Raw genomic sequence first — 17039 nt, forward strand, 5'->3', positions numbered from 1 at the left:
TTAATGTATTAAGTGCCACTCTCGCCCGCTTCTTTCTTCGTTCAGGCAAACGGCTCGTTATCACCCGGGCTTTCTCCAACTCCACCATTTTTTATGACCCAGTTGAAGCCCTCGCGCTCGTATGTGTCTGTTCTGTTCCCACACACCGGCCCAGCTTCCATGTGCTTGCGGCACGAAGAAAAACGTAAGCAGAAGCAGCTGTTCCCTAGGGAACTCGATGCTTCGTTCCACTAAGCAATCACCCAGGGGAATAAGACCTCCGTTCGAGAGACGAAGATAGAACAACCTAAACGTTCCGACGCTGTGTGTGTATGCCTGAGTCGGTCAGAAAATGCTGCACTGAGAGTTCTTGGGTTGAGGAAACGACCAACAAGCATGGGGGCCAATGACGACGAGATGCCGGTAACTCTAGCTCTGTCGTCGTCAATGAGTCATGCGAACCCACTACCACTATACGCGTAACTATGGCGATGAGGGTGCTGCATACAAATGTGTGTCGCACATGGAATTTCTCGAATAGAAGTGTTGTGGCAGCCGCCTGTGTAGCTTGCTACCACAATGCACTAGGAAGCATCAGCGAAAAATGCTGAGAACTGTTCCAAGTCCTCGAAAAAATGTTGGCTGTTTAATATAGGCCAAAAAAAGGAAGATTAGAAAGAAAATATGAAATCCCCCGGTGATTCCTGAAGCTTTGCGTAATCCTTCGCAGTGTTTATCTCGACGGGTTTATCGCCATTTTTTAAATCCTGACAATGAAGTTTGAAAAAGTGCAACTTCCAACGGTGAAACTCCAATTCTCTCCATCCAATCTAAGCTCCGATGAGTCCTGGGCGGCGTGGAAATTTTTCTACAAAAGTGGCTGAGAGCAATTCGTGACTTATCTCTTTCTGGCGTGTTTTGCTGAGGTCTTGTCGGAGGGCTTTAGCCACTGTATTATTTCACACCAAGGCTAGAGCCGTGGGAAAAGGAAAAGGAACTGGTGACAGGCTTATCTCAAGTCCGCGAGTCGTGAACGATGATGCTGGCCTGACGTGGGAACGTCTCCGGTCACTTTTCATCCGGATCCGAAAATGTTTAATCCGCAAAATCTTTCTTCATATCCGCTCGCTACTAGTCGCAAATCCGATGGGCGGAAGGAAAGCATCGCTAGCAAAAGTTCCCAAGATTCATCATAAAAAATGCAGACTCAGGCTGTACGATACGATTTCCTGTAGCAAACTTATTCATTTATTCGTATTCTTTAACACTCGATTCCATACAGTTGTCCTATAATTTTCATACTTTCCGCTGTATTCATCAATCTATAATCGTAAGTGATAACTAAAAAAGCAGGGGATATAGACGAGACATACTTGCAGCAGGTCACATCAATAGGTCGCAGGTATTAAGGTCGTTCGATGCCAATGACGCACGGCCTGCTGATGCTACATCTACGAAGCCACGTCACGTACTCAACCCACTCTAAGAAAGTCGATTTCTACAGCTATACTACTTTCACATTCGCGAATATCGGTATTAACGCAATGGCACCCTGACTATCGATTCGAACAGTGATTCCACAGGACTCTTCACAGCTGTACATACGTTTCACGTACAAATCGTATTCAAAAGCGAAGCTATTTTCGTTTGTAAAAGTTCTTGTTTGTGACGTTTTACACTTCATTGCATTACACCGAGTGAGATGCACGTGGCCTCGTGTTGCGCGTAACAATAATTACGTCCCTTCCAATACACGATTGTCCTGTCATGTGAGCAGCGAGTCGCGTGAACAGTTCGATTAAAACTCGATCGATCGGATGGAACGTTCGTAACGGTAGTTGGTTGCAAACCTCCTGTTTGGTCACGTGCCATTATTATATGTGTTCATTTATAACGTATATTGACCGTTTTCTTACGCTACCCCTCGTGTATTTCTCTCCTCATCCGCACAGCCATCCGGCGGCTCTTTCCCCTGTTGTATGAGGCTCTAATATCTGCGTCGATATTCTTACCGAATCGAATCCGATACAGAGGGTGGAACATTCGTTTTTGCTCGCTGGATTCGGATGTCATCGTATCGTATATCATAATATGGATACACGCGCAACGAGTTTGCCCGACACACACGAGAGTTTAACAGTCTCGTATATCGGTGAATGCGGATTTACCGGTAGAAAGGGTTCCTCGGAAAGATGAAAATCACGAATCGATATCCTTTTGAGGATAAAAATGCGAGTAGGTAAGGCAAGAGTTCGGAAACGTTGAAAAATGCAATAAACTAATGTGCTGCGTTCACGCAGTGTATGCATCGTTGATCACGAGAACACGATTACCGAACATGAGACATTCGTTCAACGTGTGTGTACGAGCGAACACAAGAAACTTTTGTCACTCTCGTTTTAATACGTACCGGAACTCGCTCGCTTTCGTCGAGCTTGCCTCGCCACTTCTTTCGTCGCAAGCAGCAGCGACCTCGATTTAAAAACTGCGTTTACATTTTCTTTTTTCCTCTCTCGTTTTGTTTTACTTTGAAGTTTTATAACTCTCGATACACGTCACTTCAGCGTCGGGCAAAGAGACGAGGCGCTTCGGGTCGACTTTATTTCTCAACTCCATTGTCTCCCTGCTATCTCGTGTTTGCGTTCCTCGGTTTATGCACGTTCGTCTTTCGTCTACCACGTACACACCAACTTTCGTGTATTATCACGCACATCGCCCCGGTATTATTCCAATTTATTAATACGAAAGCTCAAAAATCGTCAAAGTTCTTCGTTAGTTATCGACAGCACCGACAGCCGATTTGGTCAGGAATAAACTCAGTTTGTATATTTCGCCATACGAAATATGGCGCTTTAATCCTTTTCAGCCTCCGAAAGAATTGTGCAATAACCGCAGCATCGTCGCGACCTGGATTCATCATCGTATCGTACTACACTTAAAATCCAGCAATTTCTATCATTAGCTTTACTGCGATATCACGCGAGAATCCTTTCCTTGCTAGCAGCACCCTACGAATATCGGTCAATCCAATTAAATAATTAAATACACTTTGCTGGCGTTGCAACGGCTTCGTCGAGACGTTACCAGCGCCTCAATCTCTTTCCGTCCTTCACCCCTTTCTTCCTTTCATATCTACATATACATACATATACATACGTGCGATTACATTCGATTAATCCACCTTACAAATAATCGGATTACCCAAACACCCGCGAAACAGGCTGTCGCAGATATTTTCGTATTTCGCCGAAGCTTTTATCCACGTAATTGACCTATAAAACGACGACGCTGCAGTCTCGAAGACGGAATCTGGAACGACTGCGATTGTTTACTATAAATAACTCGGCAACAAGCTTATTCTTTTCCAAAAAAAAATTTTATTTCGATGTAATTTGAAAAAATAAAAAACAAGTTTCTAGGCTTGAAGCTAAAACTTCAAAGTAGACGAAGGGTATACAGAGCCACAATTCCATAATGTCATATTACTTATTCCAATTTCTCGAAGTCGAATCCATCAGATTTAGTGACGTGGTCTGTTAAAAGAGAGTAAAACATCGAAGACCGAGAGAACTCGGCGTGCCAACAGGCCCGGATGATGGTCAAGTATAGCCGTTTAACCTTAAGGTCAGCTGGTAATTGGAGTAATTACCAGACCGAAAATTACATTGCGTTAATCAGCACTCGTCTCTGGGCTGTACGGGAGACCACGAGTTTTATGTGTTGCGTCATCGTCCAGGGAATTCCACGCTGAGGCGTTGAATCGGTTAATGAACCGAGCGCAAAATATATCTCCATCTACAATGCACATATTGCAACTGTTATTCCCATACAATGTATCATTTTTTGATCGTTTATTATTTCAGGAGACACGCAATCCCCAGCAAGCAGGTACACGTTTTCGATAAACAATAAATGTTTTTACACGAGCTCCGATTGATAGTTGAGAATGAAATTTTTTGCTCAGATCGGTGGTGAAATGTATAAATTTAAATGGACATCCTGCGCCAAAAAATGACAGTTGTAAAGTTATAGAATTGCAAAATAATTGACAAAGCCGACTGAATTCCGACGGCAGAAACATCAATACGACCAAGAACCATCTTCGGAGTCCCATTTTTATTTATTTTACCCTTCGGAGATTTACCTGATTGCGACCAGGTGAGTCTCGCGCGTAAAAGCGTTCGAAACGCTACGAAAAAGCCTCCGCTGATTTACGACGGAAAAGTTTCTTCGACAATAGCTCGGACGAATTTCTTTGCATGGTGAACGTTCATCATTTAACTGGCAAAGGGCGGACAATGGAACAACCTATGCGGGCAGTATTCTTCGACGCGTTTTTCCATCTCGGCCGTTTCACGGTTGTGTCATCCTATCTTTTGTGGACGAAAAACTCCGAGAATCTTATTCGGCTTTTCGTGCATTTATTTCCTTGCTTTTTTGTCGACGGACGCTATTTTGTATGATCTTTTAAGGTGAGAAGAAGGCGAAGTTAAACCTCCTGATGGGATCAAGGTTCCTCACATGATTGGCTACAGTTGTCTTTTTTTCCATCAAAGGATCCGCCGCTTCCGTATTTTATGGCTTTTTCCTGTATCGAAACTGCTGGCTGTTATTTCAGCACAAGTCCGTCGTGATTGAAGCGCTACAAATTAAAAACACAATGATATGCTAGTTCATAGTCCTAGTCAGCACATTAGAGACTGCAGAGATTTTTGAACTGCTCAACAATCGACAATCAACAATCAACGTTTTCTTCCCAGCACACGAATACATCATTTATTCCAAATTTCCAGATATATTCGTAATAACTCCAAAGAATTCGAAGTCGATGTATTCGTTGCGTAAATTCAGAAATAAAAAAGCTTTCTAATCATCTCCAATTAAGGAGTTTCGGTACAAAAGTCTAAATGTTAAGAAATTGATGAAATTTGGTGATAATGTTCTTCAACATCAAGTGCGAAAACTCAAATTTTTTCAAAATTTTCTTCTACTTAGTTATCGAGTAATTACGCATTAAAGCAGATTTCTCATGCCCGGAATGTATACCTATATATATATGGAAACGCTATGCTTATACACGTAAACTTTAGTGATCAATTACTCGATAACTGTGTAGAAGAAAAATCTTAAAAAATTTGTGTCGTCAATTTTGGCACTAAAGAATATGTTCACCAAATTTTATAAAATTCTGAACTTTTTGAATTTTTTAATTTTTTTAGCATGGATTAGCATGGCAACATTGTATCGCCTGTACCGAAACTCCTTAATTTCGAACACGAGTTTGTATGAATTTCAATTAATTGAGTTCGTTTCAATCTGTTTATTTTTTACCCATTCGGTCGGAACTGCGCTAAAATAAAGAGTTGGAAATAAGTACAGAGTCGAACGAATTGAAGAGAAGAGATTCGCAAAGAGACAGTGACAGAGAACAGGTAGAGAAGAATGCAGAAAACCAGACGGTGTGAGAGCCGAGAAGAGAAAAAAATAACGAAGGAAAGATCGGGTAGAGAGTAATAGAGAGCAAAAAGCCGTGGAGGAAAAGATATATCCACAGACACATTTGTATGTATATCTATGTACAAATATATATAGAAAGGAGGCTAGAAACACGAGGTCAGGTCTGAGCGAGTATAAACCCTTTGCCGCGGAGGAGAGAGTCAGAGAAAATGAAACGAGCTCCATGAATCGCCTGCATAACGTATAGGATGGACCGTGGAAAAGAGATAGAGAGTGAGTACCGGCAATGGAACTTCTTGGCTGGTCTAAAAAAATGAAAAAATGAAACGTTAGAGAGACGGCAGAGAGAGAGAGAGAGAGAGAGAGAGAGAGAGAGAGAGAGAGAGAGAAAGAGGAAAACAAAAAATAAAATGGTATATAAAGAATGAAATGAGAGATACAATGGCTTCGGCGAGTCCGAGACGCGCGCAGCAGCAGGGTTAGCGTTCGCTTCCAAGGCTCACGCGAGAGCGAAATACATGCAGCACCTTCTGTATATGTATACAAATATTTGTCAGGGTGTGCTTGGATGTTTGTGTGCGTGTGTGTACGTGTGTGGATATTGCCAGAGAAAAAATCAAGTTAACTTTGGCGAGCCTCGTGTTTCCGACTCTTGGTGAATGCGTGATGCCGGCTCTCGAAGACAGTGAGACTCCCTTGATTCTTCGTTTTGGACCGCGAGGTATACGAGAGACCGACCGATTATGCCGGACGCGCCGCCGTATAAAATATACATGTACGGCGTCGCAACAGAGATCTCTGTCGAGTCTTGATATTCCTTCTTTAGCAGCACAATTAAACGGTCTCCTCTTATCCTATCCTCTATATATAAAACGAGCATTCACTTATTTCAGGACTTTCTTTTTCCCACATCGTGATTATCCGAATGGTGATTGCGGGATGCCGCTTCGTATAAAAATTTGAGAGATACTTGATTAAGAATTATAAACTCTCAAGTGATTGTTGAATGACTGTAGCTCGTCTCGTTCATTTAGTACCGCCCCCGGTGAAAGGATTCTCATTGTCTTACAAATGTTTTTCCTTAATTTCCCATGACGCCTGAGCACTTCTCCAACTCCGATTAGCGTCTTGGCAGGTGGTAAAAAACCAAGCCTTGCAAACTCTTTTATTTGGCAGTTGTAAATTTAAACGTCAAGTCGACCAATATGCCAGGCCATTCCCGCGAGAATCTCCCTGTTTCGGTGATGCTCTTTCATCCACAATTCCTGCTCGGATCTCACTTTGAGTATCGAACCACCGTCCTTCTGGTCAACTGACCCCTTTCACTCCGAACGTTAAGATTCTTCTCGGATAAACAGAGCGAGAGACGAAGAGCCAAACTGGCTCAGGTCACACGGGAACGAAAGCTTCGTAGGTTAGGTGGGGTGTCGTAAAGTCATGAAGCTGGTGAATGGTACTGTGTGACTCAAAGCAAATGTATATACTCCGCGGCACGTTTGCTCATATGTATTATCTGTTGAGCTCTCGCCGCATCCGTAACGTTCATGAACGTACAAGTATGCTCAACTTCGGTGATGATGAAAGGCCTTGCCCTAACGGTTACCCGCCAGAAAGCCGCGCGAACGTTACGACTGTAAAAAAGGGTGGCAGAGTGGAAAATAAAATGGAGAAGCATATCCGAAGAGAATCTTGAACCACTTTCTTCATTTCCTGTTAAATACATAGCCGGTGTACTCCTCTGTACACTTGTCTTGCCTTTTCTCCTATACTTGAACGACCGTGAGCGAGAATCTCGCGCTCGCAAACATTGCGAAAGAAAGGAAGAAAACAAATGAGCAAGAGGGAGGGAGAGCCGGAAAGACGAATCGGCCAAGCATGCCCGCGAATACGCAACCGGCCACCAGTTTTTGCACGGATGAGAGGGGCTTCTCGCTTTGAACTATCGCGCTTCAACCGCTCGTGAAAATCCCTGTAACAGAGTCCAATCTTCAGTGAGCATACCTACAAACCTTCCCACAAAGACTGTTCCGTAGTAAGTTGCATCTAGTGCCAAAAAAAGAAGCTTTGTGAAGATGCCTACCCTGAATATCTGGATTTTGGGTCATTCGAGGGAATCGGGCCACCGGTTCAGCACCGAATGCGGCCGTGTAACTCCGAGCTGCTCTTTTTATCATCGTGAAAATCAAGCGGGCAAATCAAGTGGGCCGGAAACCATTTGAGGAGTACGAAAATTTGAGAATTTTCGTGTTACTCGAGTGCTTTACACACAAACGTTATTATTGACCCTCTCGTTGAAAACAACCGCTTTTGTTCGCCGACCCAAATGACTGTGCCAGGAAACATTTGAAATTCATGATAATTTGAGAATTCTTCAGGAGGCGTGCATTCCCAAATTAGTGAAACTCCTCGTTGAAAAATGGCCCCTGATGTAAAGGGAAACGTTGCATCCAGAGTTGATCTATCGTGCGACGTTCTATGCATTCACAAGTCCCACCTTTATATGCTTTTAATTCATACGTATATGACGTTTGTGACGTCTACTCTCAGCATAATAATCTATATACATAGCTGAGGAGTATGCACAACACTGCAGTGGTCGTTATCTCTCAGAAGAGGCATTCCCCGATGGTCGCACTTCGCTCACTCCTTCTCCCTCTCTCGTTCTTTTTTCACCCCCGTCCCTCTCGCAGTCACCTTTTTCACCTCTTCTCGTTTCTTGAATAATTCCGCGTATCTCGTTGACCCATCTTGGAAAATATATAAGGAGACAGTGATGCGGCGTCGTGGAGACGCCATCAAACTCTACCATCCGAGTATCCATAATCTATTTTATGCATGGACTCTCGGCGAAACCCGGTGGATATCAGGACGAATTAGATATTTTATTATGATCCAATCGAACGGACACTTTCTATAGCGTATTTGAGTTCATTCAACTCATTCGCTCGGGTTTTATATTGGGTTGAGATAAAGTGGCTTAGCCAGGACTAGTTCGTGATGAGCTCGTAGATATCGGTTCGTTTATCACGATGAACGTACCGATTTTAGGACTAGAACGTCAATTTCACTACTAGCATTGACATTGGTGTCTATAGAATTTGGAGAACTCCGTGTTATTGGGTCACGAGGTGACGAGTCGACTTTGGAGAACTCCGTGATTCGGATTAGCAGGATAAACAGTGCGATATTAAAACGATATAAATCACCGATGCAAACGAGAAACACGTTATTCCAACGCACTCGTGCTGCCGTCCAATAACGTCTCCTTTTCATAACGTCATCGATCATGTGCTTTTTCGTCGAATCATTCAATGAGAAACAGCACAGAATATTGGAGAGTTTCGGGGACGACCCTAAAAATCTAATGAAACGGTCGATTCTTTGTCTCGACATTTTATTTGTTAAAAATGGTGAAACCGCGTGTATTCTCAAACTGCGTCATACTTCTCTGGGTCGAGTCATTTTTTCATCGGCATCCACACGTTTAACAGTCGTCCTCCAAAGTTGGCGGATCGAAGTAGTTTTTTCATAATGCACCAACTGTTAAATGGGAATGAAAAAACAGCTCGAAAAAATGATGCTTTTTCCGTAAACCATTAGTCGGTTTAATCAAACGTGAGGTTTTAGCATTAATGAGCAATATTGAAAATGACTATTGATCGCCGCTCACAAAAACCCTTCGATGATGTTTTTTCTTTGTCCTGCTCTCGACGTTTTGTTGACCACACTGCGTAATAGAGCGCGGCCGTAGTTTTTTTTCATCGAACTCGCACAGCTCCATGAGCCAAGGCTGCCAGAGGCGTGTCTTTGTGCCATACACTTCCGGGTTTCGATACCTCAGAATTAACCATTCGATTACCGTGGTATAAAAGTTCCCATTCGCAGGGCTCGGGGAACCCCTGTTTCATCAGTTTCTTCGGGTTCGAATATTTATCCATTTGGGAGAAGAAAATACAAATGTTCGCGATGGCACAAAAGCTTTGACCTATTTTCGTTGTTACCAGCAGCGAATTAAATGTCGTGCATTTTTCATAGTTTCTACGACGTTGAACTGCGCTAAAATCGTCGATGAAAATAGTTAGAATTCTGGTCGTATTATTGCGCACTTTTCACGTAATCGCTTGGAAGATCGTGAGGCTTTTCTTGCCCGTGCGTGTCGCGATCTTGAAAAATCAAGCCCCAGCAAGACGTGCAACGAAGGCCGGGGACGTCGACTGTGACGACGACGACGACGAGGGGTGAGAACGCGTTGCGCGCGATACTTGCGAATAAAAGGTTCGAGCGCGGCGAGAATGACCCATTGACCTGGTTAGCACGGTGCGATCCCTGGCCACCTGCGGGGTTGCCCTCATCCCTCGCCCACCTTCACCCCCTTTTTCCACAGGTCCAACTTTCCTAACGTGTGCCAACGACGTCGCCATATTTTTATTCTACCTTAGTCATGTGCACCCATTCAAATGTTTATTTTATACTCCGACGTGCACTTTTGCTCGACTGAGTGCACATAGTTGAGTAATTCAGCACTCGGAATCGTAAATGCTATAATGGACTCCCATTGATTCTGAACATGCCTCGATTCAAATTACGTAAAATACGTCGTTCCGAAGTTAACCCGAATCGATCCTGTTTTACATTGAAAAAAAGGGATCGCGTTCCTGCGATTGAAATTTCAACCCTCCTCGGTATTTCGATCATTTTGACGACAACGTTTTTCCCCCACGGTCATTCTTTCGCTCATCAACGACACACCATTTCCTTCGAAGGAAATGGAAATGGAAATCTGAAAACAATATCCATGAACGCGCAATAATGTGGCGTCATTGGACACACGAGGACAAAGAAATTTGATATCCCGTACATATCCCAGCCCCCAACTTCGCCTTCGGCGTTTATGAGTGCTCGTTTCTTTCTTTTTTCTTAAAAGGCGAAAAAGAGACGGATACCGCAAACTGTATCGCACTAAATAATACACTGCGATATAGATGTCGGATATGTTTCTTCCTGTGCGCTGGCTTTTGTTTGAATGCTTTGAAACCGATGAGACAAAGATATCATGACTAACCGCAACTAATGGGGTCATTTTATATAGATATACGCGTGCACGTATCTTACAATAGCATATGAGACATTCACCGTGATATATGTTTAAAGAACTTGGCGAAAAACAGAAAGTACTCTTCGGTCTCATATGACCAGGTTGAACGCGAACAAATGCAATGCTGAAGTTCACCGCGTTACGGAAACCCAATGACATTACGATCTCTAAAGTCCTGAATTTAGGACTGTTTATCTCGTGATGGTAGCCGAAATTTTTTCACGAATCTCAATATTTAAAGGCTGCGTGACATTATATCCGATATGTAAAGAAACGTTTAGAGAATTAGTGAATAAAAACAGATATTTCAGTTGTTATTTAGTGCGAATGTCCCGATGACATCAGTGATGAAGGATTTTCGTAAATTCACGTTAATGGAGATTTTTCAGACGATAAACTCGTAAAGAAAATGTTTCATGCTCTTTTGAAACTGGACAAATTTGACCGAATGGTTATACCGGAGATGAATGGATTGCATCAAACTTAAGGTAACTACAGCACTGCATGCTAGTCAAATGAGTGCTAAATTTTCAAAACGCTTTTAAACCAAGTTTAACGTACCGATTAAATGTATTGTTAGTGGATTTGTATTACAGCATATCTTATTAAGATGTAAAAATATTAAAAACGCTAGTTTTACAAAACCATCAACTGATAAATGTAAATTTCTATGCTGACACATTTTCGCTGGTATTTTTTAAAGAATTATCTGCGTTTTTTCATCGATTTTATTGCAAGTCTCATTTTGTTCGTCAACTGGTTCTCTATGAATCCACCAGTTGTTTTTTGTAACTTGATCGTTTCACTGTTGCAGCTAATTGTTCATTAAGTGAAAAAACTTTTTCATTCATAATTTCTGAAGGAATGAATTTAAAGGAAAATCTATGCGGTGAATTCGTAGAGGATCGGTTGAGGAACAAAATGAGACTTGGTGCAATAAAATCGGTTAAAAAATACAGACGATTCTTTGAAAAATACCGGTGAAAATGTGTCATCATGGAAATTTATATCTATCGGTTGATAGTTTTGCAAAACTATCATTTTCAATATTTTTTCACGTTAATAAAATATGGTTGAATACATATCTACTAACAATAGGTTTAATCGGTACGTTGAACTTGGTCTAAAAGCGTTTTGAAAATTTAGCACACATTTGACTAGCATGCAGTACAGGAGTTACCTTAAGCAGAACGTTTTTGTGAATAAGAATTATTGGAAAATGTTAAAAAAACGAAATTTCGCTTATGAATAGCCATTTTTCGTGGATTTGAGAACCGAAAGAGAGAGAGGGAATCAGCTTCACGGATTCGGGCAATAAAATATGGTACTGGCAAGGTCGGTACGCCGACGGTTGATAAGAGAAAATATGCTAATCGTTATTTATTACTTCCTGTCGTACGAGAGATCGCAAACGCGAATAGGATGTTGATATTCCCACAACGCTGAAGTTAGCAATGTTGGAGTCCAACGAAATTAATGAAAGTAACATTTGTAATTCACCAATTTTTTATTTCTCGAGTCATTCGTGGAGACTGAAAAAGTACGAATTGCAAATTAGACAGGTAACAGAATTAGAGACTTACTGGAATAATTGGGGAGTTTTTCAAACTTCAGCGTTATGATATTCCCAGGGAATTTTTGTTCGATAGAGAGTCGCGCACATGTGAACATGTGAGCTACCGAAAGCGGAGTATTTTCCTCGGGCGAGACAATTTATTTTCGTAGAATACATTAGCGTGCGGAATATAAATCAACGATTTATATTCCGCGTGCCACACACTCGGCGATACGGAATATACGCACATGTGTATTTGTCCGAGCTGTATGTGCAGATCGAAAAACCCGGATACTCGTAAAAAATAGTATGAAGCAGGCGGTTTACATCTTCGGAACGCAATAAAGACATTTTTCACTCGAAATATGTTTATTCTTCGGTCACGAAAACCGAGCAAGTTCGGAAACTCTATAAGAGCGATCGAAATAAAGACACTTTTCGTTAGCGAGTTAAGACGTTTCTCATCAATTATCGTATGTTATAAACGTTCGAATATTAGCATAAACTTCAGGTGTTTTACGATACACATTATTATTAGTTAATTCGTGTCTGAGTTATGATTTTAACGAAATTTTTCAACATTTCGCTTTGTTGTTATTTACATCGTGACGGGTAGAAGTAAATATCGTTTATGTACATCATTTTTATTCGGTAAGAATACTATCAAGTTCTAGAATATCCAATAGTGTTATCACTTAACGATGTATGGTACAAAAGTCTAAATAATTAGAAATTTATCAAATTTGGTGATAATCAAGTGCGAAAACAATTTTTTTCAAAATTTTCTTCTGCTTAGTTATCGAGTAATTACGCATTAAAGCAGATTTCTTATGCCCGGAATGTATACTTATATATAGAAAATGCTATGCTTATACCCGTGAACTTTAGTGATCAATTACTCGATAACTGTACAGAAGAAAAATCTTAAGGTATAACTGCTGGATGGGTAGCTCGACCAAAAATTATATCTGATCGGAATTTCCGTGCTTCGTGATGCAATAAAAATCTGAAAAAATTCAGCAACATTTGGAAAGCTATGAAAAACAATTATCAATAATAATATTGCCCAAAAGTTGATAAAAAATTGTTTAAATAATTAATTATTCAATAATTTTGCGGTGGCCTATTATTTTTTTTTACGAATCAAATGTGTGTATTTTTCCGAATTCTCATGAATTTTTTCAGAATTTTCGTGGGTTTTTGAAATTTCTTGAAAAAATTTTGAAAAAAAATTTTAAAAAAGAAGACATATTTACCATCAGTTTTGAAAAGTCTCAAGGTTACTGGATCAAAAATGTACAAATGGAGCCACTTAAAAAATTTTAAAAAGGGAATTTCAAAAATTCACGAAAATTCTGAAAAAATCATGAGCATTCAGAAAAATGCGCATATTCGATTTGTAAAAAAAAACAAAGGTTTGCTGTAAAATTGTTAAAAAATTATTCATTTAAACAATTTATTAATAACTTTTGGGCAATATTATTATTGATAATTGTAGTTCATAACTTTCCAAATGTTGCTGAATTTTTTCAGATTTTTATTGCATCACGAAGTACGGAAATTCCGATCAGGTACAATTTATCGGCTGGGCCATCCACTAATACCTTAAAAAATCTGTATTGTCAAATATGGCACTAAAGAATATGTTCACCAAATTTTATAAAATTCTGATCAGTTTGAAATTTTTTATGTTTTTAGCATGGTTCAGCGTGGCAACATTGTAAGCCTGCACTAAATATCCTTAATGGTTTCGCGTTAATTTATTAGTCAGTTCAAAATAAAAGGTGCTTATTTATAATTAAGGTTAGGACGCTATGTGACGCTTTTTTGGAATACGGATGATGAATACAATTTGAAATATTCCAAATTACATGCATTATTTCGATTTCGTTTCGAAATGAACTACCACAAATATGTTTGTTCCAATCGATGCTATCCGCAAAAAAAATGGATTATTTAAAAGCGGTTAAGATTATTAGCGTATACCAAGGTCGACGTCGTTTCCATTAACGAATGAGGAATTAAGGTCCTTTTATTGCAGAGCTCACGAATAAAGTGATCGGTCGAAAGCTCATATTTAACAAAAACATTGAGAGCAAGCTTGTAGAATACGCTCTGGCGATGGAGAGTACATTTTACGGTTTAACCCGAACGAATCTCCAAAAATTGGTACCAGTTAGTCGTGAAAAAAAAAACGGTGAAAATTCTTTCATAATTTGATTCACTGGCAGATATTGGTTGAAAGGATTTTGAAACGCAACAAACGAATCTTGTTTATAATACAGCCGATAGAAATCTCACAAGCGAGAGCCAATGGTTTTGCCAAAAAAAAAATGACAAATTTTATGATGACTTGAGAAAATTTTATCCGAAAATCACTTTTCGGCTGAGTCTATATTCAATGTAAATGAAAGTGGGTTCTTCGTTGTTCAGGGTAAGATTCCATAAAGGAATCTTAAAGATCGTAAAGGAAAAAAAACAAATTGGAGCTATGAGATTAACCGAAAAAGGAACGCTGATAACTGTTGTCTTCTGTATGAGTCCAGTAGAAATATTTGTACCTCCCAGGATCATTTCCCCTCGAAAAAATATGACGAATATTTCAATGAAAGATACTTGGATGATTTTCCAATTAATATGAAGTGAAGTTAATTCGGAATAGGCCTATTTCAATTTACCTGCACCCTAAGTCGAATGTCATTTTTTCACATTTTCTGCTCAACTAAAAATTTGACCAAGTTGTTAAGTTTTTTTTAACTTTTTGCTCAAGGTGATCAAAACTTTATAGTTTTTTTAACGTTTTCGTGCAGTTTTCCTCGTGTTCTCTCCTGTAATGTTTCAGATTTTTCTTAAAAACAAATTGGTATTTTTTTTATATTCTGAACTCTCATTTTTAACATTTTCTGTATTTCTCACAGAAAAATCTAACACACTTCGGAATTACTTTTGACCATAACGAAAATTGCTTGTTATTCGATATAAACTGATGAAATTGGTTCATCGTTAATTTTGGTGTGAACTTTCTCTTTGTTAAGGTTCCAATCAAATCGTTCGGGTAAAGTTTTCGAGCGGCCCCATTATTTCCACTAATGAAGTGAAAACTCACCAAACACAGTTTCTTCGGTGGAAGAAACGTCCGCAATCGTGAGAGAAAAACTGAGTTCCGTATTTTCAGTTTGGGGTTTCGTATAAGAATAAACGTTCAAATAATTTAGTTCCCGGCGATTGTTCTCGAATTCTTTAGAAAAGTATAGAGAAGCCCATGCTTAACGCTATCAAATTGTGAATAATTTACTTTTGATAATAAACTCGTGTCTTTTGCACCAGAAAAGTATGCATCACGAATGGTGTGTATAACATGGAATCATCAGTGATTAAATGAGAGATGCAAAAACTTCCAACATCACGATTCCATTGAATTATTGGTGAAAAACAATATTTTATTGAAAGAACATAATTTTGCGTTATTCTGCACGCTTGGAATCAACGAAAACTTCACCATTTTTTATCGTCCAAACTCAAGCCGCTACACGGAGAGAAAATTTCACTAAAAACTACTATGGCGCCATAGAAACGACGTTGAAGTTTCCAACGTTGGAGTCCAACTGTAAATTTAAATTGTGAAAACAGTACTAAGTATAGCAAAATGGCATAATAATTCTACTTGCCGGTTCGTCATCGAGTCAACATAAATTTTACAACCTTTAATTGGTGAACTACGTTAGGAAAAAATAGCACAGTTTAAACCTTTGTCACAGCAAAATACGCAATTTAAAAATTTTCATTCAGTATTTACTTAGAAATTACAATATTTTTGGTAAAAACCTTCAAAACAGGCGATATAGAAGCCCAATTCCATGGCAGCATAGTAATTCTTACTATTTTTTTCTCTCCGTGTAACAAACTAGATAATAGATGCAAAAAGTTATTTCATTGTATTCGAACGAGGTGAACCTCGAAACCAGATATTCATCTGGGAAGCGAGTACGGTATTTCCATAGCTGTATCAACGAGAACGTGTTTTTACCCACCTTGAAAACGTCGCCGAGGTTTACGAAAGGTACGCTCGATTTGACTATAGAAATAATTGGAACGGCCTCGCGATCTTGGTGATTGTTACGATCTACGTAGCAAATTGATTGAGCCATTGTGATGTGTTGTGAATAAAGCGAGACAGGGAGCGAGAGCGGAGGAAGGGGGCGATACAATGAGCGGGAAACCCAAGTGCAAGCAAAGACTGAACGGATTGTAGCTTTCTTCGTGTTGTTGCACGATAGCGTACGTCCCTTTGCATAAATCTCCACTTCGTACAAGTACTCACATTATTCTATTCTCTCACGGAAGTTTTTCACTGATACATTTACAATACGTGGGTACATGCGCGACCAGAAAATGTTGGTGGCGCTTGGCACTCCGTTTACGTGTCAATTCTACATATTTCGTACCCATTTTGGATTCGTTTAAAATTGTATTTTATTATCAAAGTGCCATTGAAGGTTGCACCAAATCAATGCTTTTTCATGTAAATGAGTCCATTATGGAGAAAAGTTGTTGAATGATTGTTCCACATTTCCACTTAATAGTGAATATCAAGAGAGTGTAATCGGGTGGGCTAATGAACCCCAAGCTCACCGTATTTTTTCATCGCTTTCAACTATTCGTATATACAATTCAGTTGATTTTTTATTCATTGGAAGCAATCTAGTTGGAAAATTTTGTACAATAAATTCACAAACTATCAGCGTATTACAATTGCATTAATTTAATATTGAAATGGATCCTATCTTTGTTTACATTCAATATAAAAACGAATGCAAATAGAATTTGCCTCTCTTCAGTCTGTCGACGAGTGAAATATAATGATACGGTGAAGGCAGCGCGATCGCACGAAGCATAACCACGAGTATTTGTGAGTAATCGCAGACGAATGTTCGCGTGTACATAATTCAATTG

At 39.8% G+C, this 17039-nt stretch overlaps 1 protein-coding gene and 1 long non-coding RNA gene across 2 annotated transcripts in view; one reads left to right on the plus strand and one right to left on the minus strand.

Annotated features, from left to right (window-relative positions):
* UBL3 (ubiquitin like 3) overlaps window positions 1–17039 on the plus strand; it is a 77433-nt gene that overhangs the window by 45094 nt on the left and 15300 nt on the right. The window lies entirely within an intron of this gene.
* On the minus strand, window positions 3401–16205 carry LOC122406063 (uncharacterized). Its single transcript, XR_006259889.1, has 3 exons — window positions 16118–16205; window positions 4124–4621; window positions 3401–3774 (listed from the first exon to the last, which is right to left on the minus strand). It is a non-coding gene; the product is annotated as an uncharacterized lncRNA (long non-coding RNA).

Source organism: Venturia canescens, chromosome 2 (assembly GCF_019457755.1).
Source record: "Venturia canescens isolate UGA chromosome 2, ASM1945775v1, whole genome shotgun sequence".
Taxonomy (NCBI): domain Eukaryota; kingdom Metazoa; phylum Arthropoda; class Insecta; order Hymenoptera; family Ichneumonidae; genus Venturia; species Venturia canescens.